The 12,789-nt window shown below is 41.3% G+C and overlaps 1 protein-coding gene and 2 pseudogenes across 1 annotated transcript in view; 1 reads left to right on the top strand and 2 right to left on the bottom strand.

Annotated features, from left to right (window-relative positions):
• The window catches only part of KIF3B (kinesin family member 3B), a 36,572-nt gene extending 24,456 nt beyond the window's left edge, over positions 1–12,116 (bottom strand). The window contains 1 exon segment of the mRNA XM_006921711.3: positions 11,984–12,116. The gene's annotated coding sequence lies outside the window, so the exon portion shown is untranslated.
• Positions 4,066–5,634, top strand: LOC102891007 (annotated as a pseudogene).
• LOC112471220 lies at positions 9,471–9,589 on the bottom strand (annotated as a pseudogene).
• Positions 12,117–12,789: the final 673 nt, after the last annotated feature.

Here is a 12,789-nt window from a genome sequence, read left to right as displayed (position 1 = left end):
AATCCTTTTTTGTATCCAATTGTGAATCATTCATAAAAAAATATATTCAAGCCTAGAGGACACTTCTCATTCAGCATCAAGGTCTGGGATTTTCTTGTATTCAATAGTCACAACTCACAGCATGTCAAGAGCTTAATGTGTGTTCCTCTTCTAATCTTCAAAATCACCTTACGAGGAATAGGTATTAGCCCTATTTTAAAAATAAGGAAGTGAGGCTCAGAGAAATTAATTTGCCCAAGGTCACACAGCAAATTAAGTGAAACAGTGAGGATTCAAAACCAGGTTAGTGTTATTTAAAAACCTACACATAAACTTATTTTAAAAACATGCATATGTGTATATATACATGTATCAATACATCCACAGATTAAAACAATTCAAGCTATATGAGTGAGTATACGGTGAACAAGTGAATCTTCCCCCTAGCCCTGGGAGAAACTCGATGCATACGAGAGCATTAATGTATCTGTTGCTTCCCCACACTCCTTTTTTTTTAAAAAAATCAAGTGGAAGTATATTATGCATCATTCTCCATCTCACTTTATAGATCGTGGCGACGACTCCACTCCCCTTTAAAATAGCTGCCCAGACGCCATGGTATGGTTGTCTTATAATGTATTTAATTAGTCCCCTGCTGTGGGATCTTCTTTTGCTATTGTAAGCAATGCTGCAGTGAATACCCTGAATATATACCTTTAGCTACAGGAGGGAGTAATTAGTGGGATCTATTTCTAGACATGTAAACGCTATGCATCTTTTTGACAGAAGGCACCACCATTTTACCCCCTCCCCAGGCTGTACCATTTATTCTCCCACCAACAGTATACCCCGTTGTCCACATGCCCCTGACATACAGAGCTCATGCTCTGAACCACCACAAAGCTAGGAAGTTGGAAGAGCCTTCCTGCCAGGGACTTTGAAAGAAATGAAGTTGTTTCCTTGCTAAAAATGTACACTCTGATGTAAGAGATTTAATCATCCAAATACAACATTTGGCCATCATTGGGGCCCTTTTTTGGATCTTCATTCAAACAAACCAACTGTTAAAAAATGTATGAGACAATCAAGGAAATTTGAACACTAGGTATTAGATGGTATTAAGGAATTGCTTTTTTAGATATGAAAGTGGTATTTTTAAAAGAAGTTTCTTACTTTTGAGATAAACACAAAAGTATTTTCAGATAAAGTTACAGCTGTCTGGATCAACATAATCAGGGGTGGAAGTGGATGCCTGGGAGATTACAGGCGAAACAGAATGACTATGTGCTGATAACTGCTGGAGCAGGGTAATGGGTTCATGGTCCATTACTATTCTACTTTTATGTATGCTTAAGATTTTCCATAATGAAAAAAAAATTGCCCTCTGACCAACAGCTTTTTTTTTAACTTTTAAAAATCTTGATTATAGTTAAACCACATAACATAAAATGTACCCTCTTAACCATTTTTAAGTGTACAGTTCAGTAGTGCTAACTACCTCCACATTGTTGTATAAGAGATCTCTAGAACTTTTTCATCTTGCCAAACTGAATCTCTATACCTATCCAACAACAACTTCGCATTCCCCCACCCACCCCAGGACCTGAAACCACCATTCTACCTCAAGGTTCATTCATGTTATGACATGTGACAAGATCTCTTCTTTTAAGGATAAATAATATCCCATTGTAAATATGTACTACATTTTCTTCTTTTCTTTTCTTTTTGTATACATTTTCCTTATTCATTGATCTACCCATGAACATTTGGGCTACTTTTCACCTGTTGGCTATTGTGAATTATGCTGTAGTGAACATGTGTGTGTGTAATGACTTTTCATTTAAATCAGACTGCCATTCAGCCAGGCAGAGAGCCACAGCAAAATCTATATTTAAAAGAGGGAGGTGGCCTGCAATAACAAAAAAAGAGATTCGGACACACCTGGGATTGAAACTTAGTCCTATCATTCCTAGTTCCAGTACTCCAGGCAAGTTCCTTCACCCCTCTGAGCACATTTCCTCGTCTGTAAAGTGGGAATACCAATAATATTCTTGCTCCTTGGAGCAGTGTGAGGATCAGAGAAAAAGCATTACAGTGCCTAACCTACAGGAGGTGCTTCTGCCCTGACCTGATTTAAAGGAGAATAAAACCTCGGACTTGGAGAGGGAAGTAACATGGCACACTGAGTTAATAAGTGGCAAAGTAAGCAGAAATCAGGTCTACCTGGCTCCAAAGTTCATGGTCTTTTGTCTACACCAGCCTGGTCTAAATGTCAATCATCGAAATGTCTCTTTACAATTTTTGCCATATCCATGCACCGCCTGTACTATTATTTACTTGGTTTTTCTTGAAAGCTACTTTCTTTTAATACAAGTTTATTTTATTTCGCTATCATGAATGGAAAATCAGTAACACTTGTTGCAAATAGAAAAAAATCTGTAAGGTAATTAAGGAAAAAAATATGTAAGGATATACAACAATGTTACTAAATTCTAGTTAGATACTATAGCTTAGCGGTCCCCAACCTTTTTGGCACCAGGGACAGGTGCTCCTATGAGAATCTAACAATGCCTGATGATCTGAGGTGAAGCTGAGGCGGTGATGTTAGCGTTGGGGAGTAGCTGCAAATACAGACGAAGCTTCGCTGGCTTGCCCATCACTCACCTCCTAACAGGCCTGGTTGGGGACCCCTTCTGCAGCTTACCTAAGGCCTGAGACCTGGTCGCTTCTGGTTAGAAAGTAAAGTTAGCAAGTGTTATGAAACAGACTGGAACTAAACAAATATTCTCCTTGACATAGAAGAACCAAAAGAGTTTAAAAGGGAATAACTCTCACCTGGTCATTCAAGATAATTCAGGATGCTGTGCCTGAGTGTCACCTAAAATCTTCTCCTGTTCCACCAGGTTTAGCTCTGCAGATTCTAAGCCCAACCAGATCCCCTAAATCAGAATCCCATTTTATCAAGATCGTTGGTGATCTGTGTACATGTTAATGTTTGAGAAGCTCTGCTGCACATGCCACCTCCATTGTAAACAGTTCCCAAAGCTAATCAAGCAGAATTTCCTACAAATCACAGGATTTATCTCAGTAACACGATGAGTTAAATACTTTTTAAAAGTCCCTCTCCAAACGTTCCCTGTCAACGTTCACTGTCCAATTCCATAATGATATGTTTGCCCTCACAGTTCATACAGTGCCCAAAACTAAGAATGTACATATGGTACTTCTGGTTAATGTCTCCAACAGCATGTTCAGAGGATGAAAGGTTTAAATGCTAGAGTGCAGGTTGCCCACTCATAGAGAATTCTGTATCAAAAAGAAAAACAGATTAAGGAAAAGCAGCAAAGGCTGAGAAAAAACATTAAAAGATATTTGGTGATATGTGAATTCTATCTCAATAAAGCTGTTGGTTTTTAAAGATACTTTTAGAGGATCCTAATCAAATTTTAAGAAGAAAAATGTATAGTTCTCCTTTACAACTTTTTAAAATTCTAATTTTCCCCAAACCATTTATTTAGAGTTGTTCTCTTATGATACTCAGAGAAAAGCAGAGATGTTCATTATAGCAATCTGTGATTATTAAAAAGCTGGAAATAAAGGCCCAATGCTAGAGAAAATTTACTAATTCATAATTACTAAACATGGAAACATGTTTATGAAATGTTAAGTGAACATTCCCAAATGCAAAATGGGAGATACACTTTGAGTACATTTATCTAAAAATATATCTGCAAATAAACAAACTGGCATTTTATATATATATATCTGCAAGTGGGCAAGTAAGCCGAAATTGAGTTAGGGTACCATTTTCACAGGTAATCCCTCCCCACCAAATTGTAATAATGTCTGCCTTTTCAACTTCATTTAGACACTGCCTTGTTCAAAATAATTTAAGGAGGCTGCCTTTATAATTTAAAAAGTTTAACAATTAAAGGATCTTGTTTAAAGAAATTATCAGAAATGCAGACAAAGGTTTATGTGAAGATAATTATCAAGATGTTCTCTGTAGCATTATTTATAACATTTAAATAGTGAAAGTAACCTAAATGAGGAGCTCGCACCAGGCCCTGCCCCAACTCTGTCCATCCTGCAGGCTCCGGACCCCACGACTAGTCTGGGCTCATCCAAGCAAGGACTTATAAAAGGTGCAGGTTTGGGCAGATCTGAAGACTGATACTTAGTGAACTTTAAAACAGGAGCTAGAAATATAATGGTGAACAAAATAATTGGTTCCTGCTCTTAAAGTTTAGTGAGGAAGATAAAACCAAATGAGCAAGTAATAAAGACCTGTTTGAGATGTGGTGGTTTCAGCAAGGCCTGTTTCCTTTAGCCCTTGTAATCTGGACCACTGCTACTTCCATATTTTCATACATTACTGCAATAACCTTCTACCCTGTTGACCTTATTTTGCCTTATATCGGGCAGAGTAAACAACAAAAGACAGAGTTGTGAAAGGACCTGTGCTATTTAGGGAATATTCAGGAGAGACACAAACATGTCTGCCTACATGACTGACACTTGGTGGTACAGTAGCTCCAGAAAAATGCTTGTTTGGGACAATGTTAAATTTTGCCAGTTTTATGCATTGCTACCATTTATGTTTGTTATAAGCAAGTTCATGCTCTCAATCCTGAAGGGAGTTGTATCACCAGATTAAACAAGGCTGGCCTTGTACTTGGATTGCTGAGTGGTTTATAACATTCTACTGTGGCAAACTTCCAGAAAATAATCTTTGTTATTGCACATGTATGTGGAGTTGTGCTCACCTTTGGTGTGGGCTCATTATACATGTTTGTTTAGACCATCCTTTCCTACCAGACTCAGCCCAAAATGCATGGGACACGAATCCTCTGGATCAGACTTCTGGTGGTTATCTAGAGTGGAGTAAGTGCACTTAGCATTGCTGACTCACTCATCACTTTTGCACAGTGGCAGTTTTGGCACAGATGTAGTACAGAAACTCCACTGGAACCCTGAGAACAAAGGTTATGTGCTTCGCATAATCACTACTGCAGCAGAATGGTCTAGGTCGTCTTCCTTCTGTTTTTTTTTTTTTTCTGACTTATATCCATGATTTTCAGAAACTTTCCTTACAGGTGGAAGCCAATTTATACAGATTAACCCTCTACGACACTGCTCATTGCTCTATTAACAATGAACGAACACAGCTACTTTCCAGAGATTTATGATGAAAGGATAAAATATTTCTGTTATGATTATGATTCTCAGGGATTAAGAACATAGTCATAAAAGTTACTTATTCTGCTCTGAAATTTTCAACCAATTACTCAAGGCTGACAGTGACACTGATGAATACTAATAATCAAGAGACATGAATTAAGCCATTTGATAAGTTATTTTGAAAGATATCTTCAAGAGAACTACGTAAAAACATGTATGCCTATACTATTTTTTATCCCAGAAAATAAAACCAAAGGACCACAAAAAACATAAAAGAAAAAAGAAACTAGCTAAATGACGACAATAAGGGAAATAGGTAAGAACCGCAAATTCATGAGATAAAAAATATATTTAGGAATATGTTAGTATTTGGAAAGTAAGATGTTTAACAGTAGTTATTTCTGGGTGTTGGGACTTCAGGTGAATCTTATTTAATCTTTTCAGGATTTTCCTCATTTTTCCTCAATGGAAGTTCATGGTTTTTCTAATCAAGAAAAAAAACCAAAACTCTTTGAAAAATGCTGGCAATTGAAGAAACAAGGAAGGAAAAACACTATATATTTCTTAGGCTATTATCTGACTCTTTATTGCGGATCTTGTAAAATCAGTAACTTTTTTCCACCAAGAACTATCTTCTTGTGGTCACCTTAACTTGAGCTGACATTTTCTCTTACCTGGATGGAATCTTTTATGATTTACTACCTAGATTTTTTTGCTTAGGTTATCGAAATGTGTTATGAAGTAATGATTACTGTAATCCACTAAGCTGCTGGAGCCTGTGCTATCAGCTTTTAGTTTCTGGTTAACTTATGTCTCCCACAAAAGCCCCAAAGCAAGCCCATCCTGAAACCACTGCTAAAGGTGATATGAAGGACCTCAGAGTGGGTAACAGCACATCAAGTCTCAACTCCTAATAATCTATTAAAATTTTTACTTCACTTGGACCCACTTCTACTTATACATTATGTTCAAATATGGCAAAGTACTGCAAAAATAGTGCAAAGTGCTGCAAATATTTTGCCAAAAACTTTAAAAAGAAAACCACACCCACCACAATCATCATTGGTGCTCTCTAATGCAAACTATGATTTAAATAAACCAGCATGCTAAAGATAAATCTTCCTTATGTGAAGAACTCAATGTCTGCAATCAGTGTGACAAAATGAGACACAAAGTGTTCCCACGACTAACCGAGCCTTAAACTCAAACATCCCAAGCTGCAGTGCAGATGTGTGATGCTAAGATGAATTGACTGTAGTAATCTCAGACTGCCAAGAAATATGCTCTAAAAGTCCCACCCATGAAGGTCTGAGAGAAAGCCCAGCATGAAGTCACCAAGAAAGAAGAAAATATCACCCAACTCAAAGCTCAGTCTTTCAGGTAGGGGTGGAAGACTTTCCCAAGTCCTTATTTTGCATGGAGAGAGATGAAAGCCAGAGAAGGTAGAGTTATTTGTCTCAGGTCACACGGCAAGTGGCAGAACTGCTATTAGAATTCATACCTCCACCCAGATCCCACTGCCTTTACAAACCAGAATTTCCTGGAGGGTGTAGACCTTGACCAAGAAATCTTTCTAAGACTCTGGAGAGATAAGGAGATATTGAAAGGAAAATAATGAGCCTGCAGGGCAGAGAGAGAAAACCAAGGCACCATAAAATTGAATCTTTTGCAATTAGTCTGCGGTGACAGAGGACTTTAGTCACTCTTTTCTCACTTAGTGTAGATATTATCAGCAGAATCAAGAAACAGTTGAAGGCTGAATGACTCAGAAGACAAGCTCACAGTTCCTACCTGCTTCAGCTGTTTCTGCCCTGAATGAGACCACTAAGTGTGAAAGGCAGCCCTCTTACAAATTGGATATCTGTTTGTTGCCTATTAGTCAAATAACTGACACCCATTATTACGTTAAAATAGCTCAAAGGTTTTTCCCCTGATTTCTTCACACATTCTTTGAAGTCTTTTTTTCATAAGCATTTAAAATTAGTTACCCAGGTACAGAAGAAAAAGGCCTTTGACAAGACATCAGGAATGTACTGCCCATCTGGAAAACAGATGAACAAGTGAGTGGCAGAAAGAGCAATGGACTTGGGGTCAGCAGATTTGAGGAAGTTATTTGACCTTCCTGTGCCTCTACTTTCCTCTTCTGGAAAGTGGGAATCGTAACTACTCAAATTACAGGGCTGCTGTGAGGACTAAATGAGAGAATATGTGTAAAGTATCTAGAACAGTGTTTGGCTCAATAAACGTTAGCTATTCCTATTACTTTTATTACCGCTATCATTGGCAAGCCCTAGTTTTGCTACTTATTACCAAATGAGTGCATCTCAAGCTTTAACGTGCACAGGAAATTTACCCAAGGGGTCTTGGTAAAAATGCAGACTGGTTTATTAGATCTAGGCTTAGATTGTGCATTTCGAGCAAGCTTCCAGGGGACGTGTGCATCTCTGTCATGCAGAACACACTTTGAGCAGCAAGGATCTACCTAATCCAGCATCTAAGTGGCACTTAATATAATTGACAAAGATGAATGACCTCTCAGCATCACAATGCTTCATCTGTAAACTGGGGATAATATACATTCCATATGATCTCAACCGACTGAACGTTAGTAAATGAGATGAAAGAGCATTCTAAACTGCAAACAAAGCTATACAACTGGAGGTGGTGGGATTATTCGTCTCACTATTTACAATGTTGAATTTACAACACTGTAAAGCCTAAATTTACACATGCAACTATTAGTATATATGAAAAGAAAGCTTGAATTCCCTTGCTCAGAAGAGATACTCCATTAAAAAATCCTCTAGGAATTCTGGCAGAACACAACAGCTTTTCAAGAGATTCCCAAATCAAAACCTCTGAAACTTTAGAATGTCATTCGATGGCCAAGGAAAGAACCACTTTGGCAGGGAGAGTGTGGCCATTTGAGGCGCTGAGAGTGAGCTTCACTAGTGATTTCATTTTCTCTTCCAGAACTGGCTAGTCTCCTCCCAGCCTTTGTCAGCCAAGATCTTGAGTTAGGTCAGCAACGCCAACAACACAAGACAGATGGACACTGCCCTGGCAAAGCCCACACCTGCCACTCCACAAGCTGGCATAGAGCCAGAATGCGATAAAAGCAGGGCTTATGTCCACGATGCAGGTTTCAGTTAGAAGCACCTGGCTGTAATCTGGGATCTCCTCCCCAGACTTTAAGATATTATGTTTATACCTTGCGCCTCTCCTCCAAGGGGTTCAGAGAGAATCACAGCTAATTCTTCCTCACAGGGCATCTTACCAAAAAGTTCTCTCATCATTTTAGAGGCAGATGGCACCACCAACATCCACCTAATTGTTCAGGCCAAAAACCCAGGAGTCATCTTGATTCCTTTAGCTCATCCCCACAACCACCGTCCTGCTTGTTCTACTTACAAAATACATCCTCTTATATACCATCTCTACTGCCACCACCCTAGAAGGCCACCATCATTTCTCACCTAGCCTCCAAACTACTCTCCTGGATTCTATTCTTATGCCCCTTAAAATCCACTGACCACATAGAGGCCAAAGTGATTTTTTAAACAACAAAAATACAGATTACGTCACATCCCTTTCTTAAAGTCTTTGATGCCTTCCCATTGCTTTTAGAATAAAATCTGTACTCTTTACTCTAGCCTACGAGGCCCTATATGATCTGAGGCCTCACCCCCAGCTTGACATTGGCTCTCCGTTCCATTCTTCCCTGACTCCTCTCCAGCTCACCTGTTCCAGCCACTTCAAGCCTCCTTTCAGCTCCCAGAACTTACCAAGCTTGTTCCCACCTCAGAGACTCTACTCTTACTGTTCCTTCTGCATCATTTTCAAATGGTTGGGTCCTTTCTGGCCGCGAATCTCAGCAAAAATGTCACCTCCTTAGAGAGGCCCTCTCTGGTCACCCAATTTAAGTGGTAGCTCCCCAATCCCTTCAAGAAGTTACTCTCTATGGCATCACTATTGTATTGTTTTCACAGTATTTCTTCCTATCCATATCACCTTTTTCATTTATTGGTTTATTTTTCTGTTGTTGTCACTAGAATGTAAGTTGCATAAGAACAAAGACCTCATCTACCTCACTATCATCACATCCCCAGGCGAGAACACGGCCTGATACATGTCAGGTACTCAGCAAATGTTGAGTGAATGAAACTGAGGCAGCATAGGGGTAAGAGCATTGAACTTGGAGCCCGAAAACCTGGATTCCAATGTGAAATGGGCCGTGTCCTAGTAGTATGGCTCCTCTTACCTCAGGTCCCTCAACAGTAAAATGGGTTTTTTGTTTGTTTGTTTTTTAACTCCTACAGCACCCGGTATTCCTAGGTGGTCTCCCATCCAAGTACTAACCAGGTCCAACCCTGCTTAGCTTCTGAGATCAGATGAAATTGGGCATATTCAGGATTGCATGGCTGTAGTAAAATGGGGCTCTCAATCTGCACCTTACCTTCCTTGCAGAGTTATTGATAAGAACAAATGAGTGAAGGCACATTTAAGCATCTTTGTCAACCATTAGGCACCATAAAGAGAGCAGTGTATTATTAACCAGCAAAGGAAAAGGCACTTTCTCAGGGACCCATGTATCAATGGATGAAAGGGCTTAGCGGAAACTGAGTTTTCTTACCCAGGCACCCGACAGAAGCCTAGGGACACAAAAGAAGAGCTCTGAATCAGGAGCTTTACTCTGCTGTAGGGGCAAACACAAGATATGAATTGATTTAAAGACGTTAAATTATTTCAAATGCTAGTCATCTGCAAACTAAGCTCTAAGGTGAAGGATAGGGAGATGGGGCTGATGCCCACATCCTCCACTGTTTGGCACAGAGGGATTGAGTAATCATTTCCTGAACTGGAAGTTAAGCTACCAAACCATGATAGCATCCTAACATCAGCTTTCATTTTGCTCTGAACCCAATCTGGCATAGGATTGCAGGTTCCCATGTAATAACCCATGTAATAATACTGACATTTATGTAATACTGTGACAGTTACTGTTTTAAGCTTGCAGTGTCCCTGAGGTTGACAGACTTGCTATTATCGGCACAAACCTTAATTTATTCATTCACCAACCATAAATAGAATATAAAGTATAGCATTGGTACTATGTTAAGCCTAAATAACAATAGCTAATGTTTACTAAAATGACCAGGCACTTTACCTGTATTAGACTCAAATAAATCCTCACAGTATCCACACGTGGTAGAGATTATTATTATTCCCATTCTACAGATGAGGGAACTGCAGCACAAAGAAGTAAACTGCTCAGCATGGAAATGGCAGAGCCAAGACTGGAACCTAGGCAGCCTGATTCCATGCTTTTAAACCAGAAGCACCCCACTGGAATTGCAAAACAGCACTGAAAGGGCCTTCAGATATCATCTAGCCTGCTCCTCTCATTTTGAGGAGGGGGGAGGGAAAGATAAGAGAATCCTCTCTTAAAAATTCCAGCTCTTTTTAAGGTCCATGCTTAGGACGGTATCTATTTAAATAAAGCTTTATGTAAAATCTTATTTCCTTGCCACTAGCAGACAAGCCTGTAGCCACAACAGAGTAACAAAAGAATACCCTTGTGGCTTGGTAAGAGCTACTGTTAAGAAATCAGAGTATAGGGGAGAAAATACAGAATTACCTGGAAATGTGTCCAGCTCCACCACTTAATAAGATTCCTAGGCAAGTCATTTACCTTTCTGGGCCTCATTTTCCTCAGCTGTGAAATGAAGATAACATCACCACCTACCTGGCAAAGTCTATGTGAAGATTAAATGAGGTAATGTACCCGAAAAGTGCTTCTTAATCACATACTTGTAAATAGCTATTATGCTTTAAGCACTTTCCAAAAGACGTAAGATACCATTTTTCTTCTGGAAGGGTCAACAAGATCCAAGTAGAAAGTAAAACCATAACTTTACCAATCTACGAGGACTTGACCTCAGGGTTTCGCCCACCAGGGCTACCTGCAGTTCGCACCACTTCCCCTGCACCGAGAAGAATGGAGAAGTAAAACTGAGGGTGGGGGATGTCAATAGTGGGGGGAATACCCATAAGAACTGACACTCTACACACCTAAATCCAACCTGTCTTAAAGTCATCTGGAAGCCTTGCCCAAACCACCTTGCAAGCCTCATTATAGCTTGTTGAGCACTTAGTATGCGCCAAGCTACTTGACTTACTCTGTCTTATTGGATTCCCACAGTGGTTCATTAACTCATTTTACAGATAAAGAAAAAGCTCAGAGATTAACTTGCCCCAGGCCACCCAATGACTAACTGGATATGCAGCGTCTCAAACGCAGACACTCAGACTCCAAACTGGACTCTTGGCCCTCAGGCTAGGGTGCCCTAAGAATTCTCTCTCTCTCAATTTAGAGAACTTTCAATATACACTCATCATCTTAACCACTGTGAGCAGCAAGTCTTACGACTTCCTTGGACACAGAGATTAATTGAGGCCAGAGAGAGCGAGGGACTTGCCCAAGGTCATACAGTGAGCTGGGGCAAGCGCCGAGGTTCAGACCCCAGGCTTTCGCTTCCTCGCCTCCCTCCTGAGCCAAGTCCCTGACCAAGGCCCTAGACCCCCCAAGGTGGACCCTGACCCCTCGCAGCAGGGTCTTGGGATCTGGCCGCACCTCCGCCCGGGGAAGGAGGGGCGAGGCCGCCCAGACAGCTGGAGGATGCTGGGGAAGCAGGGCAGAGATGCTCCCACTCGCGGAGTAGCGAAGCTGGGCGACGGCGCCAGCGCGGGCCTCCGGGAAGATCCCAGGCGGCTGGAGGGATCCGCCCTGCCCCGCTGGCTCCTGGGCCCCTCCCCAACTCACCTGCGGTCAGAGCCAAAAGCGGGCGGCGGCGGCGGCGGGGGCGGCGGCGAATCCTGGGTTCAGCCATTCCCCGCTGCCCCGGATGGGGAGAGACGGCAGCCGCTCACTTCCTTAGCAACCCGGCTCGGCGACCCACTTCCTTAGCAACTCGTGTCAATTTCAATAACTTTATTGGGACACAGAGGGCGGACAGGAAAAGTCTGCCAGGAGGGGCGGGGCCGGCACGGTATTGGGGCCTAGTAGGTGTTCAACACGCCTTGGTCCTCTCACCCATCTAAGAAATGTGAATAGACAGCGACGTTACCTGACTTTACTCACCGGTATCTAGTGCCTCAGTTTCCCCATCTGTAAAGTGGAATGCACTGCCATGGTCGCGCCACACGACGTCAGCGCCCTTTGACCTTTCCTAAAGCGCTTTCACATCTATCAAATGACCTGTGTCTCCAACTGCTGCTGAGATAGTTCTCATTTAGACTCTACCGGGTCACTCAAGCCAAAAACTTAGGAATCATTCTTGACCCCGCCCTTTTCTTCACCCGTTCCCCCCATCCAATCAGTCAGCATATTGTCAGCATATTCCTTGGTCTCTCAAGTATTTCTCCTGTCTACATTTTTCCATCTTCAGTGCCACCACACCAGGCCAGGCTGGGCTCCCCTCATCTCTAGACTACCTGTAAAATCCACCAATTCTGTGTGGCCTTGGATAAGTTGCTTTCCCGCTCTGAGCCTCAGTTTCCTCATCCACAAATTGGGCATGACTCCTGCTGGATGACCTCACAGAATTTTTGTGGGGGAGTTGATAACAT

The sequence above is a fragment of the Pteropus alecto genome, unplaced genomic scaffold, assembly GCF_000325575.1.
Source record: "Pteropus alecto unplaced genomic scaffold, ASM32557v1 scaffold45, whole genome shotgun sequence".
Lineage (NCBI taxonomy): Eukaryota > Metazoa > Chordata > Mammalia > Chiroptera > Pteropodidae > Pteropus > Pteropus alecto.
This window is presented reverse-complemented; position numbering and strand designations above follow the sequence as displayed.